General features: G+C 42.9%; 1 protein-coding gene across 4 annotated transcripts in view; it reads left to right on the top strand.

Moving 5' to 3' along the window:
• IRS2 (insulin receptor substrate 2) overlaps nucleotides 1-19,614 on the top strand; it is a 55,932-nt gene that overhangs the window by 22,196 nt on the left and 14,122 nt on the right. Inside the window, exons 3-4 of one of the 4 annotated variants that reach the window (XR_003753860.1) lie at nucleotides 4,676-5,070; nucleotides 5,792-7,092. The exons of 1 other annotated variant lie outside the window; for it this stretch is intronic. The gene's annotated coding sequence lies outside the window, so the exon portion shown is untranslated. Of the gene's footprint in view, nucleotides 1-4,675; nucleotides 7,093-19,614 lie in introns of those variants that run through there. 2 more of the 4 variants (XM_029047895.1, XM_029047893.1) reach the window with 2 other exon arrangements.

Raw genomic sequence — 19,614 nt, 5'->3', positions numbered from 1 at the left:
CGTGTGCTTTCAGACCACAGTTCCCAGGTCTATGGGGTCTCCCTCCTCTCCGGTCTCTCTTCTCTCCTTCCTCTTCCCTCTCGTCCCCCCGATTAAATCCCCATTTGAATCTTTGGTCTCGTCCCTCCCCCAAGAAGCCTTCCTTGCTTCTTATCTGGAGCGCTTGAAATTCTCATCCCTTCACGTAATCCCAAAAGGATGCCTGGAGTTAATCATCCAAAGAACACTCGCTCATGCCAGTAAAGAAAGAAGTGCGCTTGTAGTGTCTAAAAATATTTTTGTCTTTTCGAATCAGTTTAGAATTGCGAGTGCCTTTTAAAACCGAATCGCGTATGTTCTTATTTTTGAAAACTCCTTTGAGGCAAGAACTGGGTTGCCTAGGCCGATCTCACAGTCGGAAGGGAGGACAGAGGGTATTTGCTATTTTAATGTGCGATTCATCATTTGGCACTGACAGTCCCGTTGTCCTCAGGGCAGCTACCAAGTGGGTATTCGCATTCTTTTTCTCCTTTTGTAAATCCAAAGGTTTGCTTCCTATAGGTCTTGTAGAGCTAATGCATACAGCTTCATTTCACTTGGTCTCAGTTAGATAAGGGGAATCTAGGGGCATGCAGGAACATCTAGCAACAGATCTGATTTATCCAGCACACCCCGCGTACTTTGCCTGAGAAGCAAAGTGGAATGGAACTAAGACAAAGAGGTAAATTATTCTCAAGGCGGATTGGCTTCATAAATGATTTTATGACTGGTTTCTTTTTTAGTTGGAATTGTAATGGGATAGCAGGGGGTGGTATTACATCTCTAAACTACTTAGCAAGCTCCTTGCTTTTATTTTCAAAGGGAGTATCAATGAGTCTCCAGGTGTGACACGCAGAGGGAAATATACTGTGTAATTGTGACCAAAATGTCCTTTCTTCTTTCCTTCCTTAACAACATAAAAGCAGCGGTGCTACTTACAGCAGCACTCATTGTGTTAACTATTTAAAAAAAAGAACACAGTCTTCTCATTGGGCCTGAGCTTATTGCACTCGGAACAGCAATCCATTTTCTGCATATACTAACCATTTTTCTTTGTAATAATAATGGTGTTAAACACTTACCAGGTGCCAAGCACTGTAACAATAATAAGAGTCATTGTATTTAAGCACTTACTACCTGCCCTGCTTTGTGCTAAGCGCTGGGGTAGATACAAGCTAATCAGGTCCCACATGAGGGGGAGACAGATATGAATGTAAATAAATCAATACAGTCTCTAGACTGCAAGCTCGCTGTGGGCAGGGAACGTATCTACCAACTCTGGTCTATTGTTCTCTCCCAAGTGCTTAATACAGTCCTCTGCACACAGTAAGTGTTCAATAAATGATTGATAAATCATTTTCTACTCTGACATTAGAAAGGCCCATGGGATTCTAGATCATTCACAGACTTAAACCAGGGAAGCAGACGGGCATGGGAATTCGAGAAGTTGAGTCGAGCAGAGCCCCAATGCTAGGAGTCTTTGTTCCAGAACTTAACTCGTTCGCAAGTCCGGCTCGACATATGTCGAGCATAACCTGTTAATGACTCGGATGGAACTGTCAGAAGTGAGGTCCAGGTTAGGAGAAGAATTGGACAACATTGCAGCTCTGCGCACTCTTCCTTTGGCCTGGAGCCTAAGGTCACGTGTCTCCGCCACACTCTGCTTGGCAGTCTCTCAAAGGATGTTCTGGCCTTCTAGAATTGACTTTCTCCTCCCCTATGATTGTATTATCGGTCAATGAACTGTGTAGTAAGTGTGCTTATTGGAGGAAGAGCGTGGCCTAGTGGAAAGAGCAAGGGTCCGGGAGTCAGAAAGATCTCGGTTCTAGTTTCTGGCTCCACCACTTGTCTGCTGTGTAACCTTGGACAAGTCACTTCACTTCTCTGGGCCTCAGTTCCCTCATCTGTGAAATGGGAATTTAAGCTAAGAGCCCCATGTGAGATGGGGACAGTTTCCAATCTGATTAGCTAGTATCTACCCCTGTGCTTAATACATAGTGCCTAGCACAGAATAAGTGCTTTACAAATACTATATAAAAAGAAAAATATATATTTATATCTAAAAAGTGAATTCAGGGACACAGCAGAGGTATCGTATATCCAGATGTGTCCCCAGTTGCTTGCTGTGTGAAATCCCTTCAAGTTGAATTTGCATGTAGAGGAAAGAGAATCAAGTCAATATTTGGGTTCATTTTAGTGATCGAGTCTGTGGGCTGTCTGATGGGCCTCTTATTCTTAGAAAAGGAGTTAATCAAAATCTTTAAGTACAGAACAGGCAGAAAGCAATTTTTCAGCAGTAAAATGGAATTATTCAGCAATGTGAGGGCTTTCAGAAAAATTGACAATTGTAATTAGGATGGAGCACTACAGCCCTTCAGGAATGTTTAAAGAAACAGCATTGAGTAAAATTTGAATAGAAATGGTTTGCAGAAAGCTTTTTTTAATGGTTCTTGAGATATTAACTGTATCATTTCTTCAAGATTTGAGGTTGCAAAACAAAGGTCTACTTTATCTTGGAAAGTGAATACACTAAATTTCAATAACGGTTGTTTTTATTTATTGAGCACTCTTGTGCTTAGTTTTACATGCTAAGGGCTAGGGAAATGAGCAAAGATTTTGACACACACTCTGCTGATGTGAGTTGCAGCTTAGGAAGCAGAAGGGCTGACTTGTCAAGGTTATACACACCTAGAAAAGAAGAATAGCGGTAAACCCCCTCCACCCCAGGGGTCGGCTGCCCAATTGGTTTTCGGTAAAATCTTCCTAGTTCACCTTTAGACTGCAGATCATGTTTCTTGAGAAGCGCATGTCACCACAGGGACAAGTCAAACAACTCAGGAACAGGCAGTTCCTTTCACAAGCCAAATCTCTGCTTCCCTCTGTACTGTCCTGTATGTGTTTTTCTTTGTGTGTGTATGTGCCGAACTTCGTTTTCTTGTTCAGTGTTTTAGAGGTGGGTCCGTCTTTGGACGTTTTGCCTCTGGTTTTGCCTCATAGCAATGTAGGGTAAAAGCAAATCCAAAGTAACATCGAGAAAGTTTCAGAATGCTAAAACAAGAAAGCACTGAAGAGTAGGTGTATTTAAACCTGTAATTTGGGAAACCCATTGCATAATTGCGGTGATAAACACTGATATTTAGGCTACAGCAGCTTGAATGAGGTCTTCTGTGCTAATGAGACTAGCCCCCTTCATCTTTCAGAGAAGTTTCAAAACTGGCAAATAACTCAAAAATGTTTCTAAACAGGACAGACCTTCACTAATAAAAGGACTGGGTAAATTGACAGGTTTGAAAGAGAGGTGGCATTGACCCTTCAATCAATGGTATTTATTGGGAACTTACTGAGTGCAGAGCACTGTACTAGGCACTGCAAAGAGTATAGTACAGTAGAGTTAGACACAATCTGTGGCTGCAAGGAGCTTACAAGCTAGCAGAGACTATTCTTGACTCAGCCAGTTTTTAGTTCTGTTCCATTCAGCATGCTCCCCTGCAGTCTACAGTTAGCTCTGCCAAAACTTGTGTTTTCACTAGAAACTTGATGACGGCCGAATTAGGGAACGTTCTTCCAAAAATGCTCTAGATTTGACTCTCTCCTCCCCTAAGAAGGGGACAGGATGGAGAGGTTAACTTCAGGAGAGGGTGGAGATCAGCGTGTGGATTTGGGCATCAGGAGGGAAGGATTTCATGCACCAAGAAGAAAGCCCTGTGGCAGTGGACACTCTAGATTGGAGTGACTTCCCCACGAAGGCTATGAAATCTCTGGAGGGGCTCTAAAACCAGAAGTAGATTTTCCCCTGTCTAGAACGTCCTCTCGGTGGCCTGGCAATGTGGCAAAATGGCATCATAGCCTAGCCTCCCGTGGGCCTTTCCAACCTGAATTTCGATGATTGGTTTCATCCTTGAGATGATCGGTCTCAACAGGATAAGCATCTTTCCATGTACTTCACGGTTCACTTCAGAAAGGTCTGCCTTTGGCCCAGGTGAAATAACACTGCTCTGGGAATCAGGAGACCTGGTTTCTCATCCCAAGTTGGCTTGTAGCTGGCTAATGTGGGCAGAGACCGCACCTTCAGTTAATCACTGAGCACTTACCGTGTGCAGAGCACTGTACTAAGCACTGGGAAGAGTACAGTCGTTCACCATGTGCTCTGACCCTGCTGCCTAGTCACTTGTTGCCCTTTGTGGCCCAGTGGAAACCTGCCCAGCAGGAGCGAGAGAGTGCTGCTGTAGCCTGCACAAGCCACTAGCACTATAATTAAGTCCTCTATGTAGGATCTCAAGTCTCGAAGTCTAAGGACCAAAAGCCGACCGTCATTCCCGACACGAGACTCCACCATCACCGGAAATACCTTAAAGGAAGCCTTGGTAGTCTTTTCCTACTGAGGGTGGAAAAAGCTGTGCACCCCGAACTGCTTCTTTTCATCAGCTGAAGCTAGAACTCCGTCAGTATCTTTATTTGATAACCTTCTGAAAATAAACTAGCCCTATAATTGATATAAAGACAGTATTTTCAGAGTAGGTGTGAAGATTATATGAAGCATCCTTTTCCCACCTCAACTTTTTGGGACCTAATATGTTGCATTCTTTTGACTTCCTTGATTTCTGTGGCATTAATTAACGCACTTTCCCCTCCTACTTCCCATTTATTTTTTCCCCAGAGTGAGAGAAACGGCTAACCTCACACGGCGGACTAGAACATTAAAAGAACCTGCTCAGCATCTGTTTTTAATATGAAGCTGCTGGAGATTATTTTGTTTTATTTTTCTGGTCTGGGCAATTAGTTACCGTCTGAGATTCTTAAAGACTGTATCTGTCGAGGAATGGGCAAGGGAAGACCCGCCGCCTGCCTCACCAGGTTCCCGTGTCTGGCTTCTAGCGTCACGCTGCTGTTTCCGACAGAGTGAACCGAAGACCTTCTCTAACGCGGCTACCTTCCACCGTGGCCTTTGCCTTCGTTTCTCTTCTCTCTTTTTTCTAACACAGACCGTATTTATCCCTCAGCACGCTAGGAGATTCAGATACCCACGGAAGCAGTGAAATCTGGTATTTACCGGTACGCTCTCAAAACCTACTACAGTCCTACCTCAGTTCAGAGTAAAGCCGGATTCGTGTTGCCGGGGTATGACGGGGGGTGGGGGGGAGACCGCCTTCGTCCGTTAGCCGAACGTCTCCGGAGAAGGACGGCCACCAGCCTTATCGAACCCGCGAGGGGGTCCAGCTGCTTGTTGAAAATAAACTTCGCTCATAAGGCGAAGCCCGGGCCTTGAAAAGTCTAAGTGGAGATGAAACTTTGGGGTCGGCCTTCAGAGGCAGATCCCGAATGCTTCGTACAGTGTAAGTGAAGGAGCAGCCAACCCGGCTTAGGTATCGGGTTTGAGGGAGGGGATCAGGTGTCATTTTACCTGTCATGGACTCTGTACGTAGACTTTGATGTCAGTACTTTAAACGGCAAAAGCCTCTCGACAAGCTCAACTTTTTCCGCCACCCCTTTGCCGGCAACTCGCGTTTGTCGTAACCAAAAAAAAATCTACAAAGGCACGCTAGCAGTGCAGGAGTGACCACGGGAGTTGGGCAGATGGAAACGTTATCTTTAATGATATGCTGTTGTGCCCGGCCATTCGGGCCCTTGTCACCAGAAGAGGCCTTCAAAGCCTCAGGCATTATTGAAGGGAAAACAACACAACTCGCAGTACTCCTCACTAGACCGATCATGTTTTCTGTTTTCAGTATTCTGAAACAAAACAGTATTGTGATATTTCTCTCATATCACACAGAGCTGCTATTCAAGGCCAGCAGAATGGCACAAACCTCTGCCGCTCCTCTGACGAAGCTGGTCCATCTCTTTCCCTCCTCCTTCCGTGGATTCGTCCACAGTGCCGGCCTTTTCCGACAGTCACGTGTGCGTTACACTACTTCAGCGAAGGTGTGTGTTTGTTTTTTTTGAAAATTTTCCTCATCATGGAAAAAAAGAAGAAATGTACATCACTGTAAAAATGCATTGTACGATTTGATTTTTTTTTTTTCGTTTTGGAGGAAGACAAAAAAATTAGATGTCTTAAAACCTATTTAATGGCAATGCAACGTCTTCCTGCTTTCATGCTGAACTTTCAGAACCGAGGATTGTATTACAAAGACAAAGATGAATGTAAAGTAATCCCTCCCACCACCACCCCTGAACATTTTTTTTTTAAAGTTTTACTATTCAGACATTTCACAATGCAGACTGTACAATATTTGGTCAAAAGTCAGTTTCGGTGTATAAAGTTGTCTTAAAGATGTAAAATATTCTAAGATATTTTATTTAGTTTTGGAAGTAAAAATGACGGTTGATATTTGCTATATAACTCTCCAAGTTCAATAGCACTGAAAGGTGGGACTTACCGAATACAGGGTGTGGACTCCTGTTTGGACATAATAACCCTCTTCCCCGATGGTAATATACCATTCTACCAAATGGTTTAGATTCCTACCACGTCTTCACCAAGTGAGACAAAAATGTGGCTAGCGTACTCAGACTTCCTCTCTCCTGTACATTTCAGAAAAAGGCATATGCAATATTTACCTGATTAATTTAGTTTACAGAATGGAACCAAAATGTAGAAAATGTTACGTTTGGTAAAACATTACACTGTATATTGGGTCTTTGTACATTTTGCCTGACTTCTCTCAAATTGAAAATATTTTTTGCTAAATGAACTTTAACGGTTATGAAACAGTGTTTTCTTTTGGGGTAAGTATTGTTTCTGGTTAGCAAGATGTTAAATATATTTCTCGCTATTGTGATGACAAGAGACTTAACTTATCTTGCTCTGTCTTCCAATGTACACGCTGTATATAAGGATAAATGTAATGCTGCTGGAGACAAGAATAAATGGAACTAGAGTAGTGCATTGTATTTAGTCTGTATTGATCATGGATGCTCTCCTTAATAGCCATATGCAATAAAATAAAATACATTATTTATGACAGGAATGAAGTCTTTGAGAACCTGTTTTCTGTAGACTTTCTGGGTATCAAACCATTCTACTCTTATTCTTTTTAGATGAATGAATAAATATGATCATTCTGCAAATTATTCAGTTTTTCCTTTTCTTAATATAAGTGTAAGAGTCTGAAAAAAATGGTATGTTTGAGTTTTGCATTCTAAAAATAATACTTATTTCTGTTGGAAGGAGCAATAACCTGATTTTGTTGCATGAGTGAAATCTTCAAAGATAGAGCAGAAAATGAAAATGTAATTTACAATGGAGCAGCTAGGGAAAAGGTATTTTGGACCAAGGAATGGGAAATGAAAAAATCATTCATATTTATTGAGTGTTTACTGTGGTGTGCAGAGTGCTGTATTAAGCGTCTGGGAGAGTACAATGTAATATAGTTAGTCGACCCGTTCCGTGACCAACAATGAGTTTACAGGACAACTTCACTAATTTAATTAGAGGTATGAGAGTTACTAACATGATGGTACAAGACAGGTCATTTTAAATTGGGTTTTTACCCCACTTTTTAAAAGATTAAAACTGAGCAAAGATAGGGCTCTGGTGGTAAGTTGTGATATCAAATGAGGGAAGGAAAGAACATTTCTGAAGATTATTAGTTGTAATATATACGATTGAATATTAAAATTACTACATTTGAAACACAAATCCTGGGGTGCCTTAGGGAAATGGCAGATTATTTATGAGAATTTCTGGGTCTGGAAGATACCTCAATTTCAAAGGAGGGAATAAGCCTGTAGCGTAGTAGGTATAGTTAGGATCTTGGGTCTTATAAAACCTGGCACGTTCCTCGAACAACCCAAAGCACTGGGCCAAAGAAATCTACTCAGAATGATTTAATTTCCTTCTGGGGCAAGATGAAAGGCAAGAGATGAGGGGAAAGAAAAGGATTCCGCCACCATCCATGTATTCTCTCCAGTTAGATGGAGAACTTTGATCTGGAGTCTGCGCTGTGGTGCCGTTCATTCAATTGTATTTATTGAACACTGTGCAGAGCACTGTACTAAACGCTTGAGAGATATAAAATATCTGCAAAATATAGATATTCCCTGCCCACAACAGTTTACAGTCTAGAGAGGGAGACAGACATTAATATAAATTTGCAGATATGAACATAAGTGCTGTGGGGCTGGGAGGGGTTGACTGAAGGGAGCAAGTCAGAATGATGCAGAAGGAAGTGGGAGAAGAGGAAAGGAGGGACCTAGTCAGGGAAGGCCTCTTGGAGGAGACATGCCTTCAATAAGGCTTTGAAGTGGGGAAGGGTAATTGTCAGATTTGAAGAGGAAGGGTGTTACAAGCCAGAGGCAGGATTCAGGGAGTGGTTTTCCCAATGGCCCTGATGGCTCGAAAAGAGGGGGGACAGAGTTATGGTGATTCCTAAACACCACACTGAATTAATATTTTAATGAGCAATTGGGATTTGGGACTTGCAAAGCACAGGTAATCTCTGGGGTGATAGGACTAGAAATCATAGGGACCATGGAACTTTGGAGGGTTGGAAAGTCAGATTTAATTATAATTGTATTTGTTAAGCACTTACTCTGGCCAGGCACTGTGGTAGATATGTGCTAATCTGATCAGTCTCACCGTTCCTGCTATATGTGGGGCTCATGATCTAAGTGGGAGGGAAACAAGATACTTAATCCCATTTTACAGAAGAGGCAACTGAGAGGCTCCAAGAAATTAAGGGAATTGCCCAAGGTCACCCAATCAATCATATTTATCGACCTCTTATTGTGTGCAAAGCACTGTACTAAGTGCTTATTAGAGTACAGTAGAACAGAGTTGGTAGATATGTTCCATGCCCACAATGAGCTTATAGTCTACAGACTTAGGTGTGACATCCATTACAGTACGACATTAAGTATTCTTGAATTCTTGAGTACCAAGTGGCCGCCTTAGCCGTGACCACAAGTGCAGGCCTTAGATTTCTAGATTTCCCATAGGTACTCTTAGTGTCCAGAATGCAACAGCAGGATTATTTTCTGATGCTTTTTATACTCCTGTTGATTTGCTCTTCTACCATATTTGCTGTTCCAGTAGTCACATGATGTTGCTGACTCAGGTTGCAATCAAAGATGATATCCAAATAGTTGTCGACTTACCTGGGACTGAACAACTTTTTCCTGGCCTGGATTTGTCTTCCTTTTTTTTTTAATGGTACTTGTTAAGAACTTACTATGTGTGCTTACTTGGCAGACACAAGATAAGCTGGTTGGACACAGTCCCTGCCCCACATGGGGCTCACCATCTAAGTAGGGGGAATAGGATTTAATTCCCATTTTACAGATGATGTAACTGAAATTCAGAGAAGTTAAGTGACTTGCCCATGGTCACAGCCGACAAGTGGGAGAGCCAGGATCAGAACCCAAGTTTTCTGACTCCCAGGCAAGCTGAACTAGTTTATGCTTGCCCCTGTTGAATTTTATCCTGTTTGTGTAGATCATCATCCATTTTTCCAAGATAGCAAGGGTGTTCTGATTCTTCCTGGGTTTGAAACCTGACCTATTTAGTTTCACCTGCAACTTTGATGGGCATAATCCTGAATTCTGTTATTTGGATCACTAAAATTGTCCTAGAACCATCTATCTTAGAACGCTATCTTTCTCTGAAAGATACAACTGCTTGGAAATCAACACTTTTATGCATCAAATGAGTCAGCTCAGCCTCCAGCCTGTGTATGGTCAAGACCAGGCTTGCCTAGAATGACAAAAATACCTTGAGAGGTGGAATCAAAAACATCACACAAGTCAAAGGATATTCTATTGCTTTCTGCTTGACTATGACAAAAAAAAATACCGTTAGAGATAAAATCAAAAACATCACAGGTCAAAGTATATTTAATCTATCGCTTCTCCCTTGACTATGAAGCCAGTTACTTGATCCAGGAAGGAAATGAAATTGGTGTTGTATAGTTTGTTCTTCCCAAATCAGGTTGGGTTTCCCAGGCTCTACCTCTAATCTGATTGTTCTAACTCACTATCAGTGACTCTTCAAAAAGATGCGAAGTAGAATCACTAGACTGGTCATTTGGAAATCGAGTCCACCTAGACTGTTACAGTTCTGTAAGCACTCTGAGTTAAAGTCATCTATTTAAATAGCAAATCTAATTTTCAGTGGTGTAAAGTGAGAAAGGCAAATAGCCTAGAAGCAAAGACCTAAAGTCTAATAATCATTGACCAATTCCAGTCACTGTCGATTCCAAAACTTGAAACGCAGCCACTGAAGAAAAATCAGGCTGAACCCAGACACACCTATCAGAGACTCAGCGGTCACATGGTTTTCATTTTTGGTTTGTGTTTTTGGTATTTGTTAAGCACTTACTATGTGTTGGGCACTGTACTAATCACTGGGAGGGACATACAAGCTAATCAGTCTGGACACAGTCCAAGTCCCACATGGGGATCATAATCTTAATCCCCATTCTATAGATGAGGTAACTAAGGCCCAAAGAGGTGAAGTGACTTACCCAGGGTGATGTAAGAGAGAGGTGGTGGAGCTGGGATTAGAACTCATCTCGTTCTGACTCCTACACCCAAGCTCTCTCCATGAGGCCATGCTGCTTCTCTGTTCCTCTCATCCTTCCACCTTCCCTCACATGCAGAAGTTTTAAGTATTGAAAAGTGATTAGAGTCATCCTACCCCTGAATGAGGAATTCCTAGGAACTGTAAACACAAAGTATCATTCATTCACTCTATAGTATTTATTGAGCACTTACTATGTGCAGAGCACTGTACTAAGCACTTGGGATGTACAATTCGGCAACAGAGAGAAACAATCTCTGCCCAATGATGGGCTCACAGTCTAAACTACCGATAATACCATAATCAGTTACAATAGCAAAAATAGTTCTCCGAATGTTCCAAATGCTTAGATACAAATAAGCAGAGGAAGATGGTCAATGGATCTGGTAGGAAATTATGTGACCAATTAAGTCCTGAACATTTATGAAATTAGGTTTTATTTGCTCTACAGCCTCCCTCTGAAATGCCTTAGGCTTTCATTCATTTAATAAGCTGTTATGGTCATCACTGTTACCTTTCCAACCGTTGCATGACAGAATCCGTGATCTGGAATTTACTGGATTAACGCCAGTCCAGATCCCTAGATATTCTGGTTAATTGAGTTTGCTGGTTTTAGTGTAGCTGCCCATCGCCTAAATTCAGTCCAGCAGATAACTCTGTGATGGGCTGCAGGTCCCAATAACTGGATTTCCTCCATTTGTGGAGTCCAGAGATGATCTTTAAGTGCATTGAGCATAAAAAGTAGGCTACTATTCTGCGGAATTGAAAATGATGTTCTTCGCTTGGGGGAGCCGCTTATTATTCATCTGGAGAATCTCATCATCATCAACATCATAGTGGTATTTGTCAAGCATTTACTTCGTACCAAGCACTGTACTAAGCTCTGAGGACTATACAGGATAATCAAGCCTCGAATGGGCCTCAAGTCTAAGAGGGAGAACAGGTAATGATTGAATCCCCACTCTATACTCGAGGAAACTGAAGGACAGAGAAGTGAAGTGACTTGCCCAAGGTCCCACAGCAGGTAAGTAACAGAGCCAAAATTAGAACCCAGGTCTTCTGACTCTTAGGCTGTGCTCTTTCCAATAGGTCACGCTGCTTCTCCCAGGAGCAAATGGGTCATCCATGACATTCAGCAAGTCAACAATAGAATTAGAATGATGTACATTTAGATTGATTTAAGGAGACAGCGAGAGCTGGCTTTTATTTTCCAAGATGACTCCGCTGACAATGAGATCCCATCCAAGGGGCGAGGGTGGTTAAAAAGACTGATTTGTGGCTAAAACCCAATTCCTCATCGTGCGCACGTGAAGTCAGTTCGTTGCTGCGTTCCATTCTGAGCAAACATTTCCAAGCCTGCCTCTGTGTTCCTGATGTTCATGAAGCCTTTGTAGGAAGACCGCCCTCTCCCCAATTTCTGCCTTCCATTTCGCTCTGGTTCCTGCAGGAGATCCTCCCAACCCCCTCAACACTCAGCCCCTCCCATAACCCACTCTTATACTGTTTGAGACTGCTCTGTATCTTTAAATCATATGTTCTATCAATCATATTTATTGAGTGCTTACTGTGTGCAGAGCACTGTGCTAAGCACTTGGGAGACTACACAACAGAGTTAGCAGACACGTTCCCTGCCCACAACAAACTTGCAGCCTAGACTGCTGTAGCACAGCCCTGTCTGCCCAAATAGCCCTAAGCCCAGGGGAGAATCAGGGATACTAAGATTCCCATCAAATATACAAGGACAAGCCAATGAGGCACTCACCACTCTCAACCTCATCTCATCTCTGCTCCACCCCTTGCCTGCCATATGATCTTGGAAAAGTCACTTAACTTTTCCACGCGTCAGTTTCCTCATCTGTAAAATGGGGATGCATTGCCTGTTCTCCCTCTCCCTTACCCGACATGGGGTAGGGAATGTATCTAACTTGAATTCCCCCAGTACATAGTAGAGTGCTTGGCACATTTTAAGTGCTTTTAATGAACACCACGATTATCAATCAGTAGTACTTATTGAACACTTACTATGTACAGAACATTGTACTAAGCTCTTGAGAGAGTATGATACAACAGTTGTTAGACTCTTTCCTTGCCTATCATTGTTAGTATTATCATAATAGGTCATCATAATCATATATATATACACACACCTACAGACACGTAGATAACCTTAAATAGCTTGAATCTGAGTCTTTATTTGCTCTGTTGTGCTCTTTGCTGCTCCTTTCCCCTTGTCAGTTCTTTTGTTCCCCTTCTGCCTGCCCATCTCTGCAAGATTAGTAAACGCCAATCCACTTGGCTCTTGTTCTGGTTTTAATACGGTTTATCCCATGGCCTGGAAGCCACTTTTTGGAACGAGGTCCTCCCACCCCCACCCCCAAACCTGGCCTAGATGTGGAAAATCCATTAGGACGGTTATGTGACCATCTGCAATATAAGCTCACCCAGGGCAGATGTAAAATCATCACAAAGCAATATATTCACCTACCCAGAGATCAATTGATCTCATAAAGGAGAGAATATGTCAAAAAACCGAAGCACAAGTATAACCTGGTCCTGGAAACGAGCTGTGAACTGAACTGGCTTAACTTGCAAGGCAAATAATAAGCTATATGAGCTCCTTGCTGCTACTCCTAAAGACCAAAGAGGGAGAAATGAAAACACCGCCAGGCCACTGTGGGTCACAAATGCAAGAGCATTTACTGTACTCTGTGTTTTGGGGTAGATACAAGATAATCTGCACAGATGCAGTTTCTGTCCCACATGGGGCTTGCAGGCTACTTAGGAGGGAGAAGAGGTATTAACTCTTGTTTGGTCGTACTCTCCCAAGTGCTTAATAAAGATGACTGATTGAAACTTCAATCAACAGATGAGAAAACTGAGGCAAAGATAAGTAAGTGTCTTGCTCGAGGTCACAGGGCAGACGGGTGGCAGAAACAAGATTAGAACCCAGGTCCTCTTCTTCCCAGTTCTCTGCTCTTTCCACTAGTTCATGCCGCTTCATTTTCAATCCCAGAGGTCTGGCACAGGGCAATTGGATGTGATCCAAGGACCATCCATATGTATTTAGGTATTTCAATACACCAAACAGACTAATCAGTAGTCAGAAGTTGAACCTATGAATAATCAATTAGTCTACCAATGACATTTGTTGTGTGCACATTCTGGGCAGATCACCGTATTAAGCGGTTGGGAGCAGCCAACAAAGTAGGTAGACATGAGCCATCTACTTCAGTTCTTACTACCCTATAGTTAAGTTGCATAATATTCCTACACCTTTTGCCTTGCCCCTTTTTATGTATTCATAGGATTCTACCCCCGGCTCTGCTACTTATCTATTTTGTGACCTTGGGCATCACTTTACTTCCCCGTGCCTCAGTTCCCTCCTCTGCAAAATAGGGATCCAATGCCTGTTCTCCCTCCTACTTAGACTGTGAGCCCCAAGTAGGACCTGATGATCATGCATCTACCCTAGCATTTAATACGGTGCTTGGCACATAGTAGCACTTAACAAATACCACAATTATTATCATCATCCAGATGGGTCCACGTTTTCTTGAGCTGATTTCAGAGCAATTTCTGTGCATCGAGTTCAGCTCTTCAAATCCATGCCTCGGATCGAGTCGTTCTCATTCCATCAGGTTGAAAACCCCATGACCCAGTCAAACAAAATGACATAGGGTTGCAATGAGAGGAAGAGGAGAGCTGATGAAATCAATCAGTGATATTTATTGAGTGATACACTACTGCTTCTGGAGTGTTCTTGCACCCAGCTAACAGAAGCAGTCAGGAAACTTGGTTGGAACAGTTGGATGTGTTTTTTTACATTCCACCTGCCCTCCTAAAAAAAAAAAAATTGTACTGTGCACCTACCTTGCAATAATCGAGGAGTTATATTGTTCTCTTTTTTTCTAAGAAATGAGAGAATTAGAAACGGTTGCTTGCTTTTTAAGATGGTCTAAATTATTTTTTGAAGTGCGGTTTTCCCTGCACTCTGCTATGAATTTTTTTTATTATTAAAAGATATGGTATTAAAGATATTTGGAAGAAGGAACTGGAATCACAAATGTCAAGTTTTCACCTAAATTTGTTCATTCAGTCTTATTGAGTGCTTACTGTGTGCTGAGCACTATACTAAACTCTTGGGAGGGTACAGTGCACAATAAACGGACACATTCTCTGTCCACTACGAGCTTACAAGTCTAGATGGGGTGTGGGGGGGAGATAGACATTAATATACATAAATGAATTACAGATATGTGTATAAGTGATGTTAGGGCTGGAGCAGGGGAAGAACTAAGGAACAAATGCAGAAGAGAGTGGAAGATGAGGGGAGGAGGGCTTAGTCAGGGAAGGTCTCTCGGAAGAGATTCAATAAGGCTTTAAAAGTGGAGAGAGTAATTGGAGGATTTGAGGAGGGAGATATAAATATGATCTATCTTCTGGGGTCCTACCTCCCCTCACTGTCTCTTTCAGCCCACACGTTTAGCAAAGAGCATATTCTCAATGTTTACTTGGCGGATTCAGCAAGAACTGTTCCCCATTCTCCTGTTTTCTCTGGAATAAAGCCGGGTGCCTGCCTCATTTGCCTCGTGTCCTTTTCGTCCCCCGTAGTCCCTGAAGACTGGATTTCAAACCTTTCTCTCGGCAACTAGAATGCTGTCCTTTTGCCCTTACCCATAACTCACCGTAAGCCTGGCGTCTGGTTCCAAGAACAGCCTGGCTGTTTTACAGGATCAATAGGACTGTTTAGTGATCATCTTCACTTGTAGGGCAATTTTCTTCCCTGGGTCTCACTGCCCTGCTGCTAAAGGCTCTGTTTCAGGAGTAGACTAGCTGTCCGGTAAATATTCCAGAAGAGGAGAAGCAGCACGGTCTAGTGGATGGAGCAGGGGCCTGGGAGTCGGAAAACTAATCCCGGCTCCGCCACTTGTCTGCTGTGTGACCTCAGAGAAGTCACTTCATTTCTCTGTGCCTCAGTTCCCTCTTCTCTAAAGTGAAGATTAAGACTGTGTACCTCATTGGGGACAGGGACTGTGTCCCTCCTGATTTGCTTCTATCCACCCCAACGCTTAGTACAGTGCCTAGCACATCGTAAGTGCTTGTCAAATACCACATTCTTTTTTTAATCCTGCTCACTTAAATTCACCTCTTCTTAAGGGGAAAGAGCCACCAGCCCTGTTAATTAGAAATTGGGAGATTATATGTCTCTTGGCCTGGTGGGAAAATCAGGAGGCGAGGAGTCAGGAGACCTGGGTTCTAGTCCTGGCTCCACCATGTGCCTTTTGTGTGACCTTGGACAAGTCACTTAACTTCCCAGTGACTCAATTTCCTCCTCCTTCCTGCCAAATCCAGTGGTCTCTACTGCATCCTAATCCTCCTCAACTTCTCAGCTGCCTTTGACAGTGTGGACTACCCCTTTCTGGAACCATTATCCAATCTTGGCTTCACTGATACTTTCTTCTCCTTTCTTCTCCCGGTTCTCCTCCTATCTCTCTGAGTGCTGCTTCTCAGTCTGCTTCATGGGCTCCCCCTCTGCCTCCCACCTCGAAACAATGAGAGCCCCTCAAGGCTCAGTTCGGGGTCCCCTTCTCTTCTCCAGCTCCATCCACTCCCTTGGAGAACTCATTTGTTCCCACAGCTTCAACTACCATCTCTATTTGGCTGATACTTCTATCTACGTCTTCAACCCTGACCTTTCTCCTTGTCTTGCAGTCTCGCATTTCCTCCTGCCTTCAGGGCATCTCTATTTGGATGTCCGGCGGTCACCTCAAACTAAACATGTCCAAAACAGAACTCATCTTCCCACCCAAACCCTGTCCTCCCCTGTCTTTCCTCCACTGTAAACACCACCACTCTCCTCCCTAACTCACAAACCCATAACCTTGGCGTTATCCTCGACTCGTCTCTCTCATTCAACCCTCTTATTTAATCTTTCACATAATTCCGTTTGTTCTCCCTCTAGACTGTAAGCCCCTTGAGGAAAAGGACTGTTTACCAGTTCTGTTGGAGTGTACTCTCCCAAATACTAAAACAGTGCTCTGCACACCATAAGGGCTCAATAAATGCTAATGATTGATTGATTCTACATTCACAACATTGCCAAAATCCAGCCTTCCCTCTCCATCCAACTACTTTTATGTGGATCCAAGCACTAATTCTATCTCACCTTAGCTACTGCAGCAGCTTTCTTCCTGCCACTCCCCACTTCAGGTAATACCTCACTCTGCCTCCTGGATCATTTTTCTAAAAAAGCATTCAGACCACTTCAACCTACTCCTTGAGAACCTCCAGTGATTGCCCATCCAACTCTGCATCAAATAGAAACACCTTACCACTAGCTTTAAAGCTTGCCCCCTCCTACCTTATTTCTCTGATTTCCTACTACACTCCAGTCTGCACACTTTGTTCCTCTAACGCCAACTTACTCACTGGACTTAACTCATCTATCTCACCACAGACCCCTTGCCCACATCCTCCCTCTGGACTGGAACCTTACTCCCCCTTCATATCTGTCAGACCACCACTCTCTCATCTTCGTAGCCTTATTAAAATCACACAGTAATCAATCTATCAATGTTTTTTGTTGAGCACTTACTGTGTACAGAGCACTGGACTAAGCACTTGAGATATTATAGTAGAGTTCGGAGACAGGATCTCCACTAAATAAGTCCTTAAATTCATTCATTCATTCAACCATATTTATTGAGGGCTTAGTATTGTGACGAGCACTGTACTAAGTGCTTGGGAGAATACAATACAAACAATAAACAGACATGTTCCCTGCCTACAATGAGCTTACAGTCTAGAGGAGGGGAGACAAACAATATAAATACATAAATTACAGATATGTACATTAGTGCTGTGTGGTTGGGATGAACAAAGGGAGCAAGTCAGGGCAATGCAGAAGGGAGTGGGAGAAGAGGAAAGGGGGACTTAGTCAGGGAAGGCTTCTTGGAGGAGATGTGCCTTCCATGTGCCTTTGAAGAGGGAAAGAGTAATTGTCTGTTGGATTTGAGGAGGGAGGGTGTTCCAGACCAGAGGCAGGAAATACTAGGATATCATTGTTATTCCTACTACTTTCTGGAAAATAGATTAGCACTTACTTTGATTACTAAAATATTTCATTTTGACTCGCCCTGATTTCCTGCATTAATATTCGAGAGTTGATCCTCAGTTTAAGTGGCAGGTGGATATTTTCAGATCAGGTGTCTGGTCTCTCCCTCGTCTCGGGGTTTTCCTTTCTGGATAATTAACAGATTTGCATCAGAGTACCGACATCATAATTCACTCCAGCGTAGAGGTACATACTTGATTGACTTTATTTTTAACATCGTAAGTGATTTCATAAATTAGACACGGAACAAGCCAAATTTATTCATTTTAGGATTTCAGATTGATTCTGTTTTCTATTTTGTGCCCTAATGAAATTGGACTGGTGGTCTTACTTTTTAGGCTGCCTGCCAAGGGAACCAGAATGCTTTGGGGTCTATTTACTGGATTAATCTCAGGAGCCAGTCCTGGACTACAATTAGAATTGGTTTCTCTTCCTCTCTGATTTCAGAGCTTCTGGTTCAGTTGATTTCTCTGAAGCTGCCTAGATAAAGCAGAATGGCCTAGTAGATAGAGTACAAGAAGTCAGAAGGACCTCAGTTCTAATCCCAGCTCCTCCATTCGTCTGCTGTGTGACCTTGGGCAAGTCACTTCATTTCTCTATTCTGTTCCCTATCTGTAAAATGAGGTTAAAGCCCATAAACCCCATGTGGCACATAGACTGTTGGAGAGAGTTGGGAGGTCTGGGAAAAGAGCCAGGGGAGTTGGGGAAGGGAATGGAGTGAGACAAATAAGAGTTGAAAGACAAGAGGTGCTGTGCTGACAGGATGGGATGAATAATAATTGTATTTCATAAGCATGTGCTATGTGCCAGGCACTGTATTAGGCCCAGGGGTAGATACAAGTTAATCAGGTTGGACACAGTCCCTGTCCCACATGGGGCTCACACTCTCAATCCCCAATTTAGAGATGAGTTAACTGAGGCACAGAGAAGTGAAGTGATTTACCCAAGGTCACACAGCAAGCAAGTGGAGGAGCTGGAATTAGAACTCATGACCTTCTGATCCCAGGCCTGTGCTTTATCCACTACGCAAACACAAGTGTGTCTCCTTTAGGAAGTCAATGGTGCCACCAGCCTGAATCCACAGGGCAGCTCTTGCAGGCATGCGCTAGGAAATTTTATTTGTAGAATAAAGTGATAATGAAATGTGTGTGTGTGTGTGTGTGTGTGTGTGCGTGTGCGCATGGGTGCTCGTGTGTGCCCGTGTGTGAATTTTATAAACTGGACCAGAAAAGAACGAGTTCAGAAGTCAGTTATTTTTCAATCTGTTCCTACTAATTGGTTGCAGCATTCTGTACCCGATTATAAAATACACTGTGGTATAAGAGCGAAAATAAATGAAAAGCATCGTGAATTTGGAAAAAAAAAATTGGCTACCGCTTCCTGGTAATTGAATTTTCAAGTGATTTGAAATCTCTAGAAATCCTGTCTCTAATCTTTCCCAAACAATGGTGCCCATTATGTTTGAATGAAAACACATCCACTTCTTCTGTGACGATTAAGCTGCTCTGTGATTACAAGAAGGTTATGCAACAGGGTGGAAGGAATTGCCCAGACTGTTTCTCCTTTCCTCATGGGGCCATAACCTTCCCTGTCACCAAGGACAGAAGTCTTCTCCTTCTTTTTATTTTTTAAGGAATTTGTTAGGTGCTTACTTTGTGCCAGGCACTGTATTAAGTGCTGTGATAGAGGCAAGTTTGTCAGTTTGGACACCTTCTCCTCAGACTTCTCCAACTCTTCTCTCAATCTCCTCCTCACCCTCCTCTCCTCCTTTTCCTCTTCTTCTTCCTTCTTCTCCTCTTCTGACTTCTCCTCCCCCTCCTCTTCTACCTCCTCTGTTTCTCCTCTTTCTCCATCTTTACTCTTTCTTCCTCTTTCTCCCTCTCCTCTTCTCCTTTTTTCCCCCTCTTCCTCCTTATTTCTTTTCCTCCCCTTCCTCCTCTTCTTTGACCCTCTTCCTCCACTT

The sequence above is a fragment of the Ornithorhynchus anatinus genome, chromosome 20 (assembly GCF_004115215.2).
Source record: "Ornithorhynchus anatinus isolate Pmale09 chromosome 20, mOrnAna1.pri.v4, whole genome shotgun sequence".
Classification (NCBI taxonomy): Eukaryota; Metazoa; Chordata; class Mammalia; order Monotremata; family Ornithorhynchidae; genus Ornithorhynchus; species Ornithorhynchus anatinus.
Note: the sequence above shows the minus strand (reverse complement) of the source record. Positions and strands in the feature narration are given on the sequence as shown.